This window comes from Paralichthys olivaceus, chromosome 7, assembly GCF_024713975.1.
Source record: "Paralichthys olivaceus isolate ysfri-2021 chromosome 7, ASM2471397v2, whole genome shotgun sequence".
NCBI classification, from domain to species: Eukaryota; Metazoa; Chordata; class Actinopteri; order Pleuronectiformes; family Paralichthyidae; genus Paralichthys; species Paralichthys olivaceus.
In genome coordinates this window covers 18,837,600-18,854,574 of record NC_091099.1, presented here as the reverse complement: position 1 = coordinate 18,854,574, position 16,975 = coordinate 18,837,600, and the positions used below count along the sequence as shown (strand labels likewise).

General features: G+C 39.9%; 1 long non-coding RNA gene and 32 other non-coding genes across 33 annotated transcripts in view; all 33 read right to left on the bottom strand.

Moving 5' to 3' along the window:
- LOC138410829 (uncharacterized) overlaps positions 1-16,975 on the bottom strand; it is a 73,469-nt gene that overhangs the window by 6,278 nt on the left and 50,216 nt on the right. The gene's annotated exons all lie outside the window — the stretch shown is intronic.
- Positions 68-207, bottom strand: LOC138410976 (U4 spliceosomal RNA). The gene has a single exon (XR_011243619.1). It is a non-coding gene; the product is annotated as a U4 spliceosomal RNA (small nuclear RNA).
- LOC138410990 (U4 spliceosomal RNA) lies at positions 600-739 on the bottom strand. The gene has a single exon (XR_011243633.1). It is a non-coding gene; the product is annotated as a U4 spliceosomal RNA (small nuclear RNA).
- LOC138410934 (U4 spliceosomal RNA) lies at positions 1,132-1,271 on the bottom strand. Its single transcript, XR_011243577.1, has one exon. It is a non-coding gene; the product is annotated as a U4 spliceosomal RNA (small nuclear RNA).
- LOC138410988 (U4 spliceosomal RNA) lies at positions 1,663-1,802 on the bottom strand. Its single transcript, XR_011243631.1, has one exon. It is a non-coding gene; the product is annotated as a U4 spliceosomal RNA (small nuclear RNA).
- On the bottom strand, positions 2,195-2,334 carry LOC138410948 (U4 spliceosomal RNA). The gene has a single exon (XR_011243591.1). It is a non-coding gene; the product is annotated as a U4 spliceosomal RNA (small nuclear RNA).
- Positions 2,727-2,866, bottom strand: LOC138410998 (U4 spliceosomal RNA). The gene has a single exon (XR_011243641.1). It is a non-coding gene; the product is annotated as a U4 spliceosomal RNA (small nuclear RNA).
- LOC138410977 (U4 spliceosomal RNA) lies at positions 3,259-3,398 on the bottom strand. The gene has a single exon (XR_011243620.1). It is a non-coding gene; the product is annotated as a U4 spliceosomal RNA (small nuclear RNA).
- LOC138410933 (U4 spliceosomal RNA) lies at positions 3,791-3,930 on the bottom strand. The gene has a single exon (XR_011243576.1). It is a non-coding gene; the product is annotated as a U4 spliceosomal RNA (small nuclear RNA).
- Positions 4,323-4,462, bottom strand: LOC138410932 (U4 spliceosomal RNA). Its single transcript, XR_011243575.1, has one exon. It is a non-coding gene; the product is annotated as a U4 spliceosomal RNA (small nuclear RNA).
- On the bottom strand, positions 4,855-4,994 carry LOC138410944 (U4 spliceosomal RNA). Its single transcript, XR_011243587.1, has one exon. It is a non-coding gene; the product is annotated as a U4 spliceosomal RNA (small nuclear RNA).
- On the bottom strand, positions 5,387-5,526 carry LOC138410931 (U4 spliceosomal RNA). The gene has a single exon (XR_011243574.1). It is a non-coding gene; the product is annotated as a U4 spliceosomal RNA (small nuclear RNA).
- On the bottom strand, positions 5,919-6,058 carry LOC138410930 (U4 spliceosomal RNA). The gene has a single exon (XR_011243573.1). It is a non-coding gene; the product is annotated as a U4 spliceosomal RNA (small nuclear RNA).
- On the bottom strand, positions 6,451-6,590 carry LOC138410929 (U4 spliceosomal RNA). Its single transcript, XR_011243572.1, has one exon. It is a non-coding gene; the product is annotated as a U4 spliceosomal RNA (small nuclear RNA).
- On the bottom strand, positions 6,983-7,122 carry LOC138410927 (U4 spliceosomal RNA). The gene has a single exon (XR_011243570.1). It is a non-coding gene; the product is annotated as a U4 spliceosomal RNA (small nuclear RNA).
- LOC138410975 (U4 spliceosomal RNA) lies at positions 7,515-7,654 on the bottom strand. The gene has a single exon (XR_011243618.1). It is a non-coding gene; the product is annotated as a U4 spliceosomal RNA (small nuclear RNA).
- LOC138410989 (U4 spliceosomal RNA) lies at positions 8,047-8,186 on the bottom strand. The gene has a single exon (XR_011243632.1). It is a non-coding gene; the product is annotated as a U4 spliceosomal RNA (small nuclear RNA).
- On the bottom strand, positions 8,579-8,718 carry LOC138410926 (U4 spliceosomal RNA). The gene has a single exon (XR_011243569.1). It is a non-coding gene; the product is annotated as a U4 spliceosomal RNA (small nuclear RNA).
- On the bottom strand, positions 9,110-9,249 carry LOC138410987 (U4 spliceosomal RNA). Its single transcript, XR_011243630.1, has one exon. It is a non-coding gene; the product is annotated as a U4 spliceosomal RNA (small nuclear RNA).
- On the bottom strand, positions 9,642-9,781 carry LOC138410984 (U4 spliceosomal RNA). The gene has a single exon (XR_011243627.1). It is a non-coding gene; the product is annotated as a U4 spliceosomal RNA (small nuclear RNA).
- On the bottom strand, positions 10,174-10,313 carry LOC138410997 (U4 spliceosomal RNA). The gene has a single exon (XR_011243640.1). It is a non-coding gene; the product is annotated as a U4 spliceosomal RNA (small nuclear RNA).
- LOC138410949 (U4 spliceosomal RNA) lies at positions 10,706-10,845 on the bottom strand. The gene has a single exon (XR_011243592.1). It is a non-coding gene; the product is annotated as a U4 spliceosomal RNA (small nuclear RNA).
- LOC138410925 (U4 spliceosomal RNA) lies at positions 11,238-11,377 on the bottom strand. The gene has a single exon (XR_011243568.1). It is a non-coding gene; the product is annotated as a U4 spliceosomal RNA (small nuclear RNA).
- On the bottom strand, positions 11,770-11,909 carry LOC138410924 (U4 spliceosomal RNA). Its single transcript, XR_011243567.1, has one exon. It is a non-coding gene; the product is annotated as a U4 spliceosomal RNA (small nuclear RNA).
- LOC138410923 (U4 spliceosomal RNA) lies at positions 12,302-12,441 on the bottom strand. The gene has a single exon (XR_011243566.1). It is a non-coding gene; the product is annotated as a U4 spliceosomal RNA (small nuclear RNA).
- Positions 12,834-12,973, bottom strand: LOC138411055 (U4 spliceosomal RNA). The gene has a single exon (XR_011243699.1). It is a non-coding gene; the product is annotated as a U4 spliceosomal RNA (small nuclear RNA).
- On the bottom strand, positions 13,366-13,505 carry LOC138411054 (U4 spliceosomal RNA). Its single transcript, XR_011243698.1, has one exon. It is a non-coding gene; the product is annotated as a U4 spliceosomal RNA (small nuclear RNA).
- On the bottom strand, positions 13,898-14,037 carry LOC138411053 (U4 spliceosomal RNA). The gene has a single exon (XR_011243697.1). It is a non-coding gene; the product is annotated as a U4 spliceosomal RNA (small nuclear RNA).
- Positions 14,430-14,569, bottom strand: LOC138411052 (U4 spliceosomal RNA). The gene has a single exon (XR_011243696.1). It is a non-coding gene; the product is annotated as a U4 spliceosomal RNA (small nuclear RNA).
- On the bottom strand, positions 14,962-15,101 carry LOC138411051 (U4 spliceosomal RNA). The gene has a single exon (XR_011243695.1). It is a non-coding gene; the product is annotated as a U4 spliceosomal RNA (small nuclear RNA).
- LOC138411049 (U4 spliceosomal RNA) lies at positions 15,494-15,633 on the bottom strand. The gene has a single exon (XR_011243693.1). It is a non-coding gene; the product is annotated as a U4 spliceosomal RNA (small nuclear RNA).
- LOC138411048 (U4 spliceosomal RNA) lies at positions 16,026-16,165 on the bottom strand. Its single transcript, XR_011243692.1, has one exon. It is a non-coding gene; the product is annotated as a U4 spliceosomal RNA (small nuclear RNA).
- On the bottom strand, positions 16,558-16,697 carry LOC138411047 (U4 spliceosomal RNA). Its single transcript, XR_011243691.1, has one exon. It is a non-coding gene; the product is annotated as a U4 spliceosomal RNA (small nuclear RNA).

Sequence of the window (16,975 nt, the reverse complement as noted above, 5' to 3'; positions counted from 1 at the left end):
CAAGTGTTTGAATACTGCTCAGACTAACAAGATGATACCTCTGCTTTAATATTCACAAAATGACCAGTCTCCTTAGAGACCATCAAAAATTGCCATTGCCGACTATATTTCAGGTCATCAAGGCGGGAATTGGTTAAAGTTTTCAACTAGCAATAATCACGCCTCGGATTGACCTCATAGGCTACGATACTGCCACTGCGAAAGGATGATGAGACTGATTTACAGACGGAGGGTCTCAAACATCTGCACAACCCTATGCTAGGGTTTAACACTGCATAATGGGACCCAAAAGTAAATGAAACCAGCCATGTTGTGGTGGGGTTCTACTGTTAGTATTAAAAGTCAGGTACATTTAACTGAGATGGAGATAAATTGCTGTTTAAGCAGGATAAACTGATGTGGTTTACTAAGTGATTGTACTTAGTTTGGTAGGCGGGGCTACTCATTTAAATGTTGGCCCAATAATTATGGTTTGAGTCAGACCTGTGAGTAACTTTACTCTTGTGCTGAAGTATTGTAGTAGTAGGAAACTCAAGTGTTGGAATACTGCTCAAACTAACAAGATGGTTTGTCTGCTTTGATTTTCACAAAATGATCAGTCTCCTTAGAGACCATCAAAAATTGCCATTGCCGACTATATTTCAGGTCATCAAGGCGGGAATTGGTTAAAGTTTTCAACTAGCAATAATCACGCCTCAGATTGACCTCATAGGCTACGATACTGCCACTGCGAAAGGATGATGAGACTGATTTACAGACGGAGGGTCTCAAACATCTGCACAACCCTATGCTAGGGTTTAACACTGCATAATGGGACCCAAAAGTAAATGAAACCAGCCATGTTGTGGTGGGGTTCTACTGTTAGTATTAAAAGTCAGGTACATTTAACTGAGATGGAGATAAATTGCTGTTTAAGCAGGATAAACTGATGTGGTTTATTAAGTGATTGTACTTAGTTTGGTAGGGGGGGCTACTCATTTAAATGTTGGCCCGGCAATTATGGTTTGAGTCAGACCTGAGAGTAACTTTACTCTTGTGCTTAAGTATTGTAGTAGTAGGAAATTCAATTGTTTGAATACTGCTCAGACTAACAAGATGATACCTCTGCTTTAATATTCACAAAATGATCAGTCTCCTTAGAGACCATCAAAAATTGCCATTGCCGACTATATTTCAGGTCGTCAAGGCGGGAATTGGTTAAAGTTTTCAACTAGCAATAATCACGCCTCGGATTGACCTCATAGGCTACGATACTGCCACTGCGAAAGGATGATGAGACTGATTTACAGACGGAGGGTCTCAAACATCTGCACAACCCTATGCTAGGGTTTAACACTGCATAATGGGACCCCAAAGTAAATGAAACCAGCCATGTTGTGGTGGGGTTCTACTGTCAGTATTAAAAGTCAAGTACATTTAACTGAGATGGAGATAAATTGCTGTTTAAGCAGGATAAACTGATGTGGTTTATTAAGTGATTGTACTTAGTTTGGTAGGCGGGGCTACTCATTTAAATGTTGGCCCAACAATTATGGTTTGAGTCAGACCTGAGAGTAACTTTACTCTTGTGCTGAAGTATTGTAGTAGTAGGAATGGCGGGGTTTGAATACTGCTCAAACTAACAAGATACATCGTCTGATTTAATATTCACAAAATTATCAGTCTCCTTAGAGACCATCAAAAATTGCCATTGTCGACTATATTTCAGGTCATCATGGCGGGAATTGGTTAAAGTTTTCAACTAGCAATAATCACGCCTCGGATTAACCTCATAGGCTACGATACTGCCACTGCGAAAGGATGATGAGACTGATTTACAGACGGAGGGTCTCAAACATCTGCACAACCCTATGCTAGGGTTTAACACTGCATAATGGGACCCCAAAGTAAATGAAACCAGCCATGTTGTGGTGGGGTTCTACTGTCAGTATTAAAAGTCAGGTACATTTAACTGAGATGGAGATAAATTGCTGTTTAAGCAGGATAAACTGATGTGGTTTATTAAGTGATTGTACTTAGTTTGGTAGGCGGGGCTACTCATTTAATTGTTGGCCCAGCAATTTTGGTTTGAGTCAGACCTGAGAGTAACTTTACTCTTGTGCTTAAGTATTGTAGTAGTAGGAAATTCAATTGTTTGAATACTGCTCAGACTAACAAGATGATACCTCTGCTTTAATATTCACAAAATGATCAGTCTCCTTAGAGACCATCAAAAATTGCCATTGCCGACTATATTTCAGGTCATCAAGGCGGGAATTGGTTAAAGTTTTCAACTAGCAATAATCACGCCTCGGATTAACCTCATAGGCTACGATACTGCCACTGCGAAAGGATGATGAGACTGATTTACAGACGGAGGGTCTCAAACATCTGCACAACCCTATGCTAGGGTTTAACACTGCATAATGGGACCCAAAAGTAAATGAAACCAGCCATGTTGTGGTGGGGTTCTACTGTTAGTATTAAAAGTCAGGTACATTTAACTGAGATGGAGATAAATTGCTGTTTAAGCAGGATAAACTGATATGGTTTATTAAGTGATTGTACTTAGTTTGGTAGGCGGGGCTACTCATTTAAATGTTGGCCCAACAATTATGGTTTGAGTCAGACCTGAGAGTAACTTTACTCTTGTGCTGAAGTATTGTAGTAGTAGGAAATGCAAGGGTTAGAATACTGCTCAAACTAACAAGATGGCTCATCTGATTTAATATTCACAAAATTATCAGTCTGCTTAGAGACCATCAAAAATTGCCATTGCCGACTATATTTCAGGTCGTCAAGGCGGGAATCGGTTAAAGTTTTCAACTAGCAATAATCACGCCTCGGATTGACCTCATAGGCTACAATACTGCCACTGCGAAAGGATGATGAGACTGATTTACAGACGGAGGGTCTCGAACATCTGCACAACCCTATGCTAGGGTTTAACACTGCATAATGGGACCCCAAAGTAAATGAAACCAGCCATGTTGTGGTGGGGTTCTACTGTTAGTATTAAAAGTCAGGTACATTTAACTGAGATGGAGATAAATTGCTGTTTAAGCAGGATAAACTGATGTGGTTTATTAAGTGATTGTACTTAGTTTGGTAGGGGGGGCTACTCATTTAATTGTTGGCCCGGCAATTTTGGTTTGAGTCAGACCTGAGAGTAACTTTACTCTTGTGCTTAAGTATTGTAGTAGTAGGAAATTCAATTGTTTGAATACTGCTCAGACTAACAAGATGATACCTCTGCTTTAATATTCACAAAATGATCAGTCTCCTTGGAGACCATCAAAAATTGCCATTGCCAACTATATTTCAGGTCGTCAAGGCGGGAATTGGTTAAAGTTTTCAACTAGCAATAATCACGCCTCGGATTGACCTCATAGGCTACGATACTGCCACTGCGAAAGGATGATGAGACTGATTTACAGACGGAGGGTCTCAAACATCTGCACAACCCTATGCTAGGGTTTAACACTGCATAATGGGACCCAAAAGTAAATGAAACCAGCTATGTTGTGGTGGGGTTCTACTGTTAGTATTAAAAGTCAGGTACATTTAACTGAGATGGAGATAAATTGCTGTTTAAGCAGGATAAACTGATATGGTTTATTAAGTGATTGTACTTAGTTTGGTAGGCGGGGCTACTCATTTAAATGTTGGCCCAACAATTATGGTTTGAGTCAGACCTGAGAGTAACTTTACTCTTGTGCTGAAGTATTGTAGTAGTAGGAAATGCAAGGGTTTGAATACTGCTCAAACTAACAAGATGCATCGTCTGATTTAATATTCACAAAATTATCAGTCTCCTTAGAGACCATCAAAAATTGCCATTGCCGACTATATTTCAGGTCGTCAAGGCGGGAATTGGTTAAAGTTTTCAACTAGCAATAATCACGCCTCGGATTGACCTCATAGGCTACGATACTGCCACTGCGAAAGGATGATGAGACTGATTTACAGACGGAGGGTCTCGAACATCTGCACAACCCTATGCTAGGGTTTAACACTGCATAATGGGACCCAAAAGTAAATGAAACCAGCTATGTTGTGGTGGGGTTCTACTGTTAGTATTAAAAGTCAAGTACATTTAACTGAGATGGAGATAAATTGCTGTTTAAGCAGGATAAACTGATGTGGTTTATTAAGTGATTGTACTTTGTTTGGTAGGGGGGGCTACTCATTTAAATCTTGGCCCGGCAATTATGGTTTGAGTCAGACCTGAGAGTAACTTTACTCTTGTGCTTAAGTATTGTAGTAGTAGGAAATTCAATTGTTTGAATACTGCTCAGACTAACAAGATGATACCTCTGCTTTAATATTCACAAAATGATCAGTCTCCTTAGAGACCATCAAAAATTGCCATTGCCGACTATATTTCAGGTCGTCAAGGCGGGAATTGGTTAAAGTTTTCAACTAGCAATAATCACGCCTCGGATTGACCTCATAGGCTACGATACTGCCACTGCGAAAGGATGATGAGACTGATTTACAGACGGACGGTCTCAAACATCTGCACAACCCTATGCTAGGGTTTAACACTGCATAATGGGACCCAAAAGTAAATGAAACCAGCTATGTTGTGGTGGGGTTCTACTGTTAGTATTAAAAGTCAGGTACATTTAACTGAGATGGAGATAAATTGCTGTTTAAGCAGGATAAACTGATATGGTTTATTAAGTGATTGTACTTAGTTTGGTAGGCGGGGCTACTCATTTAAATGTTGGCCCAACAATTATGGTTTGAGTCAGACCTGAGAGTAACTTTACTCTTGTGCTGAAGTATTGTAGTAGTAGGAAATGCAAGGGTTTGAATACTGCTCAAACTAACAAGATGCATCGTCTGATTTAATATTCACAAAATGATCAGTCTCCTTAGAGACCATCAAAAATTGCCATTGCCGACTATATTTCAGGTCGTCAAGGCGGGAATTGGTTAAAGTTTTCAACTAGCAATAATCACGCCTCGGATTGACCTCATAGGCTACGATACTGCCACTGCGAAAGGATGATGAGACTGATTTACAGACGGAGGGTCTCGAACATCTGCACAACCCTATGCTAGGGTTTAACACTGCATAATGGGACCCAAAAGTAAATGAAACCAGCTATGTTGTGGTGGGGTTCTACTGTTAGTATTAAAAGTCAAGTACATTTAACTGAGATGGAGATAAATTGCTGTTTAAGCAGGATAAACTGATGTGGTTTATTAAGTGATTGTACTTAGTTTGGTAGGGGGGGCTACTCATTTAAATGTTGGCCCGGCAATTATGGTTTGAGTCAGACCTGAGAGTAACTTTACTCTTGTGCTTAAGTATTGTAGTAGTAGGAAATTCAATTGTTTGAATACTGCTCAGACTAACAAGATGATACCTCTGCTTTAATATTCACAAAATGATCAGTCTCCTTAGAGACCATCAAAAATTGCCATTGCCGACTATATTTCAGGTCGTCAAGGCGGGAATTGGTTAAAGTTTTCAACTAGCAATAATCACGCCTCGGATTGACCTCATAGGCTACGATACTGCCACTGCGAAAGGATGATGAGACTGATTTACAGACGGAGTGTCTCAAACATCTGCACAACCCTATGCTAGGGTTTAACACTGCATAATGGGACCCAAAAGTAAATGAAACCAGCCATGTTGTGGTGGGGTTCTACTGTTGGTATTAAAAGTCAGGTACATTTAACTGAGATGGAGATAAATTGCTGTTTAAGCAGGATAAACTGATATGGTTTATTAAGTGATTGTACTTAGTTTGGTAGGCGGGGCTACTCATTTAAATGTTGGCCCAACAATTATGGTTTGAGTCAGACCTGAGAGTAACTTTACTCTTGTGCTGAAGTATTGTAGTAGTAGGAAATGCAAGGGTTTGAATACTGCTCAAACTAACAAGATGCATCGTCTGATTTAATATTCACAAAATTATCAGTCTCCTTAGAGACCATCAAAAATTGCCATTGCCGACTATATTTCAGGTCGTCAAGGCGGGAATTGGTTAAAGTTTTCAACTAGCAATAATCACGCCTCGGATTGACCTCATAGGCTACGATACTGCCACTGCGAAAGGATGATGAGACTGATTTACAGACGGAGGGTCTCGAACATCTGCACAACCCTATGCTAGGGTTTAACACTGCATAATGGGACCCAAAAGTAAATGAAACCAGCTATGTTGTGGTGGGGTTCTACTGTTAGTATTAAAAGTCAAGTACATTTAACTGAGATGGAGATAAATTGCTGTTTAAGCAGGATAAACTGATGTGGTTTATTAAGTGATTGTACTTAGTTTGGTAGGCGGGGCTACTCATTTAAATGTTGGCCCGGCAATTATGGTTTGAGTCAGACCTGAGAGTAACTTTACTCTTGTGCTGAAGTATTCTAGTAGTAGGAAATTCAAGTGTTTGAATACTGCTCAGACTAACAAGATGATACCTCTGCTTTAATATTCACAAAATGATCAGTCTCCTTAGAGACCATCAAAAATTGCCATTGCCGACTATATTTCAGGTCGTCAAGGCGGGAATTGGTTAAAGTTTTCAACTAGCAATAATCACGCCTCGGATTGACCTCATAGGCTACGATACTGCCACTGCGAAAGGATGATGAGACTGATTTACAGACGGAGTGTCTCAAACATCTGCACAACCCTATGCTAGGGTTTAACACTGCATAATGGGACCCAAAAGTAAATGAAACCAGCTATGTTGTGGTGGGGTTCTACTGTTAGTATTAAAAGTCAGGTACATTTAACTGAGATGGAGATAAATTGCTGTTTAAGCAGGATAAACTGATATGGTTTATTAAGTGATTGTACTTAGTTTGGTAGGCGGGGCTACTCATTTAAATGTTGGCCCAACAATTATGGTTTGAGTCAGACCTGAGAGTAACTTTACTCTTGTGCTGAAGTATTGTAGTAGTAGGAAATGCAAGGGTTTGAATACTGCTCAAACTAACAAGATGCATCATCTGATTTAATATTCACAAAATTATCAGTCTCCTTAGAGACCATCAAAAATTGCCATTGCCGACTATATTTCAGGTCGTCAAGGCGGGAATTGGTTAAAGTTTTCAACTAGCAATAATCACGCCTCGGATTGACCTCATAGGCTACGATACTGCCACTGCGAAAGGATGATGAGACTGATTTACAGACGGAGGGTCTCGAACATCTGCACAACCCTATGCTAGGGTTTAACACTGCATAATGGGACCCAAAAGTAAATGAAACCAGCTATGTTGTGGTGGGGTTCTACTGTTAGTATTAAAAGTCAAGTACATTTAACTGAGATGGAGATAAATTGCTGTTTAAGCAGGATAAACTGATATGGTTTATTAAGTGATTGTACTTAGTTTGGTAGGCGGGGCTACTCATTTAAATGTTGGCCCAACAATTATGGTTTGAGTCAGACCTGAGAGTAACTTTACTCTTGTGCTGAAGTATTGTAGTAGTAGGAAATGCAAGGGTTTGAATACTGCTCAAACTAACAAGATGCATCGTCTGATTTAATATTCACAAAATTATCAGTCTCCTTAGAGACCATCAAAAATTGCCATTGCCGACTATATTTCAGGTCATCAAGGCGGGAATTGGTTAAAGTTTTCAACTAGCAATAATCACGCCTCGGATTGACCTCATAGGCTACGATACTGCCACTGCGAAAGGATGATGAGACTGATTTACAGACGGAGGGTCTCAAACATCTGCACAACCCTATGCTAGGGTTTAACACTGCATAATGGGACCCAAAAGTAAATGAAACCAGCCATGTTGTGGTGGGGTTCTACTGTTAGTATTAAAAGTCAGGTACATTTAACTGAGATGGAGATAAATTGCTGTTTAAGCAGGATAAACTGATGTGGTTTACTAAGTGATTGTACTTAGTTTGGTAGGCGGGGCTACTCATTTAAATGTTGGCCCAATAATTATGGTTTGAGTCAGACCTGTGAGTAACTTTACTCTTGTGCTGAAGTATTGTAGTAGTAGGAAACTCAAGTGTTGGAATACTGCTCAAACTAACAAGATGGTTTGTCTGCTTTGATTTTCACAAAATGATCAGTCTCCTTAGAGACCATCAAAAATTGCCATTGCCGACTATATTTCAGGTCATCAAGGCGGGAATTGGTTAAAGTTTTCAACTAGCAATAATCACGCCTCAGATTGACCTCATAGGCTACGATACTGCCACTGCGAAAGGATGATGAGACTGATTTACAGACGGAGGGTCTCAAACATCTGCACAACCCTATGCTAGGGTTTAACACTGCATAATGGGACCCAAAAGTAAATGAAACCAGCCATGTTGTGGTGGGGTTCTACTGTTAGTATTAAAAGTCAGGTACATTTAACTGAGATGGAGATAAATTGCTGTTTAAGCAGGATAAACTGATGTGGTTTATTAAGTGATTGTACTTAGTTTGGTAGGGGGGGCTACTCATTTAAATGTTGGCCCGGCAATTATGGTTTGAGTCAGACCTGAGAGTAACTTTACTCTTGTGCTTAAGTATTGTAGTAGTAGGAAATTCAATTGTTTGAATACTGCTCAGACTAACAAGATGATACCTCTGCTTTAATATTCACAAAATGATCAGTCTCCTTAGAGACCATCAAAAATTGCCATTGCCGACTATATTTCAGGTCGTCAAGGCGGGAATTGGTTAAAGTTTTCAACTAGCAATAATCACGCCTCGGATTGACCTCATAGGCTACGATACTGCCACTGCGAAAGGATGATGAGACTGATTTACAGACGGAGGGTCTCAAACATCTGCACAACCCTATGCTAGGGTTTAACACTGCATAATGGGACCCCAAAGTAAATGAAACCAGCCATGTTGTGGTGGGGTTCTACTGTCAGTATTAAAAGTCAAGTACATTTAACTGAGATGGAGATAAATTGCTGTTTAAGCAGGATAAACTGATGTGGTTTATTAAGTGATTGTACTTAGTTTGGTAGGCGGGGCTACTCATTTAAATGTTGGCCCAACAATTATGGTTTGAGTCAGACCTGAGAGTAACTTTACTCTTGTGCTGAAGTATTGTAGTAGTAGGAATGGCGGGGTTTGAATACTGCTCAAACTAACAAGATACATCGTCTGATTTAATATTCACAAAATTATCAGTCTCCTTAGAGACCATCAAAAATTGCCATTGTCGACTATATTTCAGGTCATCATGGCGGGAATTGGTTAAAGTTTTCAACTAGCAATAATCACGCCTCGGATTAACCTCATAGGCTACGATACTGCCACTGCGAAAGGATGATGAGACTGATTTACAGACGGAGGGTCTCAAACATCTGCACAACCCTATGCTAGGGTTTAACACTGCATAATGGGACCCCAAAGTAAATGAAACCAGCCATGTTGTGGTGGGGTTCTACTGTCAGTATTAAAAGTCAGGTACATTTAACTGAGATGGAGATAAATTGCTGTTTAAGCAGGATAAACTGATGTGGTTTATTAAGTGATTGTACTTAGTTTGGTAGGCGGGGCTACTCATTTAATTGTTGGCCCAGCAATTTTGGTTTGAGTCAGACCTGAGAGTAACTTTACTCTTGTGCTTAAGTATTGTAGTAGTAGGAAATTCAATTGTTTGAATACTGCTCAGACTAACAAGATGATACCTCTGCTTTAATATTCACAAAATGATCAGTCTCCTTAGAGACCATCAAAAATTGCCATTGCCGACTATATTTCAGGTCATCAAGGCGGGAATTGGTTAAAGTTTTCAACAAGCAATAATCACGCCTCGGATTAACCTCATAGGCTACGATACTGCCACTGCGAAAGGATGATGAGACTGATTTACAGACGGAGGGTCTCAAACATCTGCACAACCCTATGCTAGGGTTTAACACTGCATAATGGGACCCAAAAGTAAATGAAACCAGCCATGTTGTGGTGGGGTTCTACTGTTAGTATTAAAAGTCAGGTACATTTAACTGAGATGGAGATAAATTGCTGTTTAAGCAGGATAAACTGATATGGTTTATTAAGTGATTGTACTTAGTTTGGTAGGCGGGGCTACTCATTTAAATGTTGGCCCAACAATTATGGTTTGAGTCAGACCTGAGAGTAACTTTACTCTTGTGCTGAAGTATTGTAGTAGTAGGAAATGCAAGGGTTAGAATACTGCTCAAACTAACAAGATGGCTCATCTGATTTAATATTCACAAAATTATCAGTCTGCTTAGAGACCATCAAAAATTGCCATTGCCGACTATATTTCAGGTCGTCAAGGCGGGAATTGGTTAAAGTTTTCAACTAGCAATAATCACGCCTCGGATTGACCTCATAGGCTACAATACTGCCACTGCGAAAGGATGATGAGACTGATTTACAGACGGAGGGTCTCGAACATCTGCACAACCCTATGCTAGGGTTTAACACTGCATAATGGGACCCCAAAGTAAATGAAACCAGCCATGTTGTGGTGGGGTTCTACTGTTAGTATTAAAAGTCAGGTACATTTAACTGAGATGGAGATAAATTGCTGTTTAAGCAGGATAAACTGATGTGGTTTATTAAGTGATTGTACTTAGTTTGGTAGGGGGGGCTACTCATTTAATTGTTGGCCCGGCAATTTTGGTTTGAGTCAGACCTGAGAGTAACTTTACTCTTGTGCTTAAGTATTGTAGTAGTAGGAAATTCAATTGTTTGAATACTGCTCAGACTAACAAGATGATACCTCTGCTTTAATATTCACAAAATGATCAGTCTCCTTGGAGACCATCAAAAATTGCCATTGCCGACTATATTTCAGGTCGTCAAGGCGGGAATTGGTTAAAGTTTTCAACTAGCAATAATCACGCCTCGGATTGACCTCATAGGCTACGATACTGCCACTGCGAAAGGATGATGAGACTGATTTACAGACGGAGGGTCTCAAACATCTGCACAACCCTATGCTAGGGTTTAACACTGCATAATGGGACCCAAAAGTAAATGAAACCAGCTATGTTGTGGTGGGGTTCTACTGTTAGTATTAAAAGTCAGGTACATTTAACTGAGATGGAGATAAATTGCTGTTTAAGCAGGATAAACTGATATGGTTTATTAAGTGATTGTACTTAGTTTGGTAGGCGGGGCTACTCATTTAAATGTTGGCCCAACAATTATGGTTTGAGTCAGACCTGAGAGTAACTTTACTCTTGTGCTGAAGTATTGTAGTAGTAGGAAATGCAAGGGTTTGAATACTGCTCAAACTAACAAGATGCATCGTCTGATTTAATATTCACAAAATTATCAGTCTCCTTAGAGACCATCAAAAATTGCCATTGCCGACTATATTTCAGGTCGTCAAGGCGGGAATTGGTTAAAGTTTTCAACTAGCAATAATCACGCCTCGGATTGACCTCATAGGCTACGATACTGCCACTGCGAAAGGATGATGAGACTGATTTACAGACGGAGGGTCTCGAACATCTGCACAACCCTATGCTAGGGTTTAACACTGCATAATGGGACCCAAAAGTAAATGAAACCAGCTATGTTGTGGTGGGGTTCTACTGTTAGTATTAAAAGTCAAGTACATTTAACTGAGATGGAGATAAATTGCTGTTTAAGCAGGATAAACTGATGTGGTTTATTAAGTGATTGTACTTTGTTTGGTAGGGGGGGCTACTCATTTAAATCTTGGCCCGGCAATTATGGTTTGAGTCAGACCTGAGAGTAACTTTACTCTTGTGCTTAAGTATTGTAGTAGTAGGAAATTCAATTGTTTGAATACTGCTCAGACTAACAAGATGATACCTCTGCTTTAATATTCACAAAATGATCAGTCTCCTTAGAGACCATCAAAAATTGCCATTGCCGACTATATTTCAGGTCGTCAAGGCGGGAATTGGTTAAAGTTTTCAACTAGCAATAATCACGCCTCGGATTGACCTCATAGGCTACGATACTGCCACTGCGAAAGGATGATGAGACTGATTTACAGACGGACGGTCTCAAACATCTGCACAACCCTATGCTAGGGTTTAACACTGCATAATGGGACCCAAAAGTAAATGAAACCAGCTATGTTGTGGTGGGGTTCTACTGTTAGTATTAAAAGTCAGGTACATTTAACTGAGATGGAGATAAATTGCTGTTTAAGCAGGATAAACTGATATGGTTTATTAAGTGATTGTACTTAGTTTGGTAGGCGGGGCTACTCATTTAAATGTTGGCCCAACAATTATGGTTTGAGTCAGACCTGAGAGTAACTTTACTCTTGTGCTGAAGTATTGTAGTAGTAGGAAATGCAAGGGTTTGAATACTGCTCAAACTAACAAGATGCATCGTCTGATTTAATATTCACAAAATTATCAGTCTCCTTAGAGACCATCAAAAATTGCCATTGCCGACTATATTTCAGGTCGTCAAGGCGGGAATTGGTTAAAGTTTTCAACTAGCAATAATCACGCCTCGGATTGACCTCATAGGCTACGATACTGCCACTGCGAAAGGATGATGAGACTGATTTACAGACGGAGGGTCTCGAACATCTGCACAACCCTATGCTAGGGTTTAACACTGCATAATGGGACCCAAAAGTAAATGAAACCAGCTATGTTGTGGTGGGGTTCTACTGTTAGTATTAAAAGTCAAGTACATTTAACTGAGATGGAGATAAATTGCTGTTTAAGCAGGATAAACTGATGTGGTTTATTAAGTGATTGTACTTAGTTTGGTAGGGGGGGCTACTCATTTAAATGTTGGCCCGGCAATTATGGTTTGAGTCAGACCTGAGAGTAACTTTACTCTTGTGCTTAAGTATTGTAGTAGTAGGAAATTCAATTGTTTGAATACTGCTCAGACTAACAAGATGATACCTCTGCTTTAATATTCACAAAATGATCAGTCTCCTTAGAGACCATCAAAAATTGCCATTGCCGACTATATTTCAGGTCGTCAAGGCGGGAATTGGTTAAAGTTTTCAACTAGCAATAATCACGCCTCGGATTGACCTCATAGGCTACGATACTGCCACTGCGAAAGGATGATGAGACTGATTTACAGACGGAGTGTCTCAAACATCTGCACAACCCTATGCTAGGGTTTAACACTGCATAATGGGACCCAAAAGTAAATGAAACCAGCCATGTTGTGGTGGGGTTCTACTGTTGGTATTAAAAGTCAGGTACATTTAACTGAGATGGAGATAAATTGCTGTTTAAGCAGGATAAACTGATATGGTTTATTAAGTGATTGTACTTAGTTTGGTAGGCGGGGCTACTCATTTAAATGTTGGCCCAACAATTATGGTTTGAGTCAGACCTGAGAGTAACTTTACTCTTGTGCTGAAGTATTGTAGTAGTAGGAAATGCAAGGGTTTGAATACTGCTCAAACTAACAAGATGCATCGTCTGATTTAATATTCACAAAATTATCAGTCTCCTTAGAGACCATCAAAAATTGCCATTGCCGACTATATTTCAGGTCGTCAAGGCGGGAATTGGTTAAAGTTTTCAACTAGCAATAATCACGCCTCGGATTGACCTCATAGGCTACGATACTGCCACTGCGAAAGGATGATGAGACTGATTTACAGACGGAGGGTCTCGAACATCTGCACAACCCTATGCTAGGGTTTAACACTGCATAATGGGACCCAAAAGTAAATGAAACCAGCTATGTTGTGGTGGGGTTCTACTGTTAGTATTAAAAGTCAAGTACATTTAACTGAGATGGAGATAAATTGCTGTTTAAGCAGGATAAACTGATGTGGTTTATTAAGTGATTGTACTTAGTTTGGTAGGCGGGGCTACTCATTTAAATGTTGGCCCGGCAATTATGGTTTGAGTCAGACCTGAGAGTAACTTTACTCTTGTGCTGAAGTATTCTAGTAGTAGGAAATTCAAGTGTTTGAATACTGCTCAGACTAACAAGATGATACCTCTGCTTTAATATTCACAAAATGATCAGTCTCCTTAGAGACCATCAAAAATTGCCATTGCCGACTATATTTCAGGTCGTCAAGGCGGGAATTGGTTAAAGTTTTCAACTAGCAATAATCACGCCTCGGATTGACCTCATAGGCTACGATACTGCCACTGCGAAAGGATGATGAGACTGATTTACAGACGGAGTGTCTCAAACATCTGCACAACCCTATGCTAGGGTTTAACACTGCATAATGGGACCCAAAAGTAAATGAAACCAGCTATGTTGTGGTGGGGTTCTACTGTTAGTATTAAAAGTCAGGTACATTTAACTGAGATGGAGATAAATTGCTGTTTAAGCAGGATAAACTGATATGGTTTATTAAGTGATTGTACTTAGTTTGGTAGGCGGGGCTACTCATTTAAATGTTGGCCCAACAATTATGGTTTGAGTCAGACCTGAGAGTAACTTTACTCTTGTGCTGAAGTATTGTAGTAGTAGGAAATGCAAGGGTTTGAATACTGCTCAAACTAACAAGATGCATCATCTGATTTAATATTCACAAAATTATCAGTCTCCTTAGAGACCATCAAAAATTGCCATTGCCGACTATATTTCAGGTCGTCAAGGCGGGAATTGGTTAAAGTTTTCAACTAGCAATAATCACGCCTCGGATTGACCTCATAGGCTACGATACTGCCACTGCGAAAGGATGATGAGACTGATTTACAGACGGAGGGTCTCGAACATCTGCACAACCCTATGCTAGGGTTTAACACTGCATAATGGGACCCAAAAGTAAATGAAACCAGCTATGTTGTGGTGGGGTTCTACTGTTAGTATTAAAAGTCAAGTACATTTAACTGAGATGGAGATAAATTGCTGTTTAAGCAGGATAAACTGATATGGTTTATTAAGTGATTGTACTTAGTTTGGTAGGCGGGGCTACTCATTTAAATGTTGGCCCAACAATTATGGTTTGAGTCAGACCTGAGAGTAACTTTACTCTTGTGCTGAAGTATTGTAGTAGTAGGAAATGCAAGGGTTTGAATACTGCTCAAACTAACAAGATGCATCGTCTGATTTAATATTCACAAAATTATCAGTCTCCTTAGAGACCATCAAAAATTGCCATTGCCGACTATATTTCAGGTCGTCAAGGCGGGAATTGGTTAAAGTTTTCAACTAGCAATAATCACGCCTCGGATTGACCTCATAGGCTACGATACTGCCACTGCGAAAGGATGATGAGACTGATTTACAGACGGAGGGTCTCGAACATCTGCACAACCCTATGCTAGGGTTTAACACTGCATAATGGGACCCAAAAGTAAATGAAACCAGCTATGTTGTGGTGGGGTTCTAGTGTTAGTATTAAAAGTCAAGTACATTTAACTGAGATGGAGATAAATTGCTGTTTAAGCAGGATAAACTGATGTGGTTTATTAAGTGATTGTACTTAGTTTGGTAGGCGGGGCTACTCATTTAAATGTTGGCCCGGCAATTATGGTTTGAGTCAGACCTGAGAGTAACTTTACTCTTGTGCTTAAGTATTGTAGTAGTAGGAAATTCAAGTGTTTGAATACTGCTCAGACTAACAAGATGATACCTCTGCTTTAATATTCACAAAATGATCAGTCTCCTTAGAGACCATCAAAAATTGCCATTGCCGACTATATTTCAGGTCGTCAAGGCGGGAATTGGTTAAAGTTTTCAACTAGCAATAATCACGCCTCGGATTGACCTCATAGGCTACGATACTGCCACTGCGAAAGGATGATGAGACTGATTTACAGACGGAGTGTCTCAAACATCTGCACAACCCTATGCTAGGGTTTAACACTGCATAATGGGACCCAAAAGTAAATGAAACCAGCCATGTTGTGGTGGGGTTCTACTGTTGGTATTAAAAGTCAGGTACATTTAACTGAGATGGAGATAAATTGCTGTTTAAGCAGGATAAACTGATATGGTTTATTAAGTGATTGTACTTAGTTTGGTAGGCGGGGCTACTCATTTAAATGTTGGCCCAACAATTATGGTTTGAGTCAGACCTGAGAGTAACTTTACTCTTGTGCTGAAGTATTGTAGTAGTAGGAAATGCAAGGGTTTGAATACTGCTCAAACTAACAAGATGCATCGTCTGATTTAATATTCACAAAATTATCAGTCTCCTTAGAGACCATCAAAAATTGCCATTGCCGACTATATTTCAGGTCGTCAAGGCGGGAATTGGTTAAAGTTTTCAACTAGCAATAATCACGCCTCGGATTGACCTCATAGGCTACGATACTGCCACTGCGAAAGGATGATGAGACTGATTTACAGACGGAGGGTCTCGAACATCTGCACAACCCTATGCTAGGGTTTAACACTGCATAATGGGACCCAAAAGTAAATGAAACCAGCTATGTTGTGGTGGGGTTCTACTGTTAGTATTAAAAGTCAAGTACATTTAACTGAGATGGAGATAAATTGCTGTTTAAGCAGGATAAACTGATGTGGTTTATTAAGTGATTGTACTTTGTTTGGTAGGGGGGGCTACTCATTTAAATCTTGGCCCGGCAATTATGGTTTGAGTCAGACCTGAGAGTAACTTTACTCTTGTGCTTAAGTATTGTAGTAGTAGGAAATTCAATTGTTTGAATACTGCTCAGACTAACAAGATGATACCTCTGCTTTAATATTCACAAAATGATCAGTCTCCTTAGAGACCATCAAAAATTGCCATTGCCGACTATATTTCAGGTCGTCAAGGCGGGAATTGGTTAAAGTTTTCAACTAGCAATAATCACGCCTCGGATTGACCTCATAGGCTACGATACTGCCACTGCGAAAGGATGATGAGACTGATTTACAGACGGACGGTCTCAAACATCTGCACAACCCTATGCTAGGGTTTAACACTGCATAATGGGACCCAAAAGTAAATGAAACCAGCTATGTTGTGGTGGGGTTCTACTGTTAGTATTAAAAGTCAGGTACATTTAACTGAGATGGAGATAAATTGCTGTTTAAGCAGGATAAACTGATATGGTTTATTAAGTGATTGTACTTAGTTTGGTAGGCGGGGCTACTCATTTAAATGTTGGCCCAACAATTATGGTTTGAGTCAGACCT